Source organism: Trematosphaeria pertusa (genome assembly GCF_010094035.1).
Source record: "Trematosphaeria pertusa strain CBS 122368 unplaced genomic scaffold BU26scaffold_38, whole genome shotgun sequence".
NCBI classification, from domain to species: domain Eukaryota; kingdom Fungi; phylum Ascomycota; class Dothideomycetes; order Pleosporales; family Trematosphaeriaceae; genus Trematosphaeria; species Trematosphaeria pertusa.
In genome coordinates this window covers 1380-3309 of record NW_022987249.1, presented here as the reverse complement: position 1 = coordinate 3309, position 1930 = coordinate 1380, and positions in this window count along the sequence as shown.

Below are 1930 nucleotides of genomic sequence, written 5' to 3'. Positions count from 1 at the left end.
AGAAATTAGATATAGACTACTACTCTAGCTAAAAAAGACGCTAAAATCTAGTAACTATAAGTGTAATTAACTTGCTCTAGAGACTAGCCTACTACGCTAGTTTAACGCGTAACGCGTTTTTCTATAATACTAATTATACGCAATTTAAGCGCGTTGCTACTAGAGAATTTAATTCTAGGTTCTTACTTCTCTATATACTAGCTAGCTATACCTCTAGCGTTATAAGTGTAGAAGAGCTATTTAATACGTTCTACTAAGTTTCTAGATCTACTCTTGTTATTAAATAGTAAGAGTATTACCTTTAAGTAGTAGAGAGATAGCTTATATAATAAACTTTAAGTAAACTAGAATTAGTATACTAGAGATACGCTAGAGAATACTAAGAAAACTATTATTACCTATATTCGCACGCGAACTAAAGAAGACGCGTACTAGACTCTATTAGTAATACTACGTACTATTAAGAATAGTAGCGTAGTAGTTTTCTATAATTATATTCTTAATTAGCTAGAGAAAAGCTATAGAGATCTATATAAGAGGCTAAACGCTTACTATAATTTCTAAAAGCTTTATTACTAAAGCGCTACTAATTTTACCTACTTCTAGAATAATTTCTTCTACCTTATATAGAAGCGTTAGCTTCTAGTAGATTAATAGGTAGAGAAATTTTATAAGAAGCTACTAGAGACTATACGTACGTAGTTAGGTATATACTAATGTTAATACGTTAATAACTATAATTACTATATAGACCTTACTTAAGACCTTACTTAAGAGCTTACTCTAGAAGAAGCACGCGTTACTACTAGAAAGGCTAAAAAGCGTAACGTAATTACGTTAATGCTATAACGCGCGCCTCTAGCTCTTCTAGGTTTTCTAGTACCTAATAAAGCTTTAGTAACCTAGAAGCTAGTTACCTATTTTTAATGCTACTAACCTAGCTACCTAAGCTATAATTACTCTAGAGTCTCTACTACGTAGAAAGCTATTAAGAACGTTAATCTAGAGAAGAAGCCTATAGAGCCTGTAGAGTTATAAGCACCTAAGAATAATACGTTAGAATGTAAATCTAATAATTTAGAAAAAGCCTAGCTCTAGAAGAAGTCTTCTCTCTAGAGCTACCTACTAGAGTAATAAACCTGCGTGAAAAGCTATTTAGTAGTTCTACGTTTACTCTACTCTACTAAATATCTATAAATAGTCTTATAATTAAGCTTAGAGGCTTAATTAATATAGAAGTAGGTAGCTACGTCTTAGTGTACCTAAAGCACCTTTAAACTCTTAGAAAAAATCTTTACGTTAAGCTATTGCGTATAGAACCTATCCCCCTTACTAGATATAATAAACGATCTAACAGCTAGGTAGATAAATACTTTAAAGCTAATTTAGTACTAGAAAGCTACTAAATACGTACCTACTTTATATATTATAATACTAGCTGCTATAATATAATAATTAGTTATAAGCTACTTAAAGAAGTTAACGTTTAGGTTAACTACAAGTAGCGCGTACTAATATAGCTAAACACTAATTAATTAATTAATTATAAACGTAACGCGTTTATCTCTACCTAATCCTCTTAATCTATTACTAAAGCTTAAGCAGCTTACTAAGCTAATGCTAATCGCTATAACGCCTTAATATTAGTAGTAGAAAAGCTAAGAGTAATATAATAAGAGAAGGGAGAATCGCAACGCTAGAAGCTTTAAGAAAACCTACGTAAAATAGATAGGTAGCTTAAGAATCTTAACCTACCTATTAGGTTACTCTATAAGCTAAAAAAGCTACCTATTTTACAAGAAATATGCTTAAAGGCTAGACTTAACGTTAACACAATTAGCGTAGCTACCTTTATAATTAACGCGCGTTAAAAAGATACTATAATTAGGCACCTTAGTGTCTATAAGGTTAATTAGCTTATTACTAATAG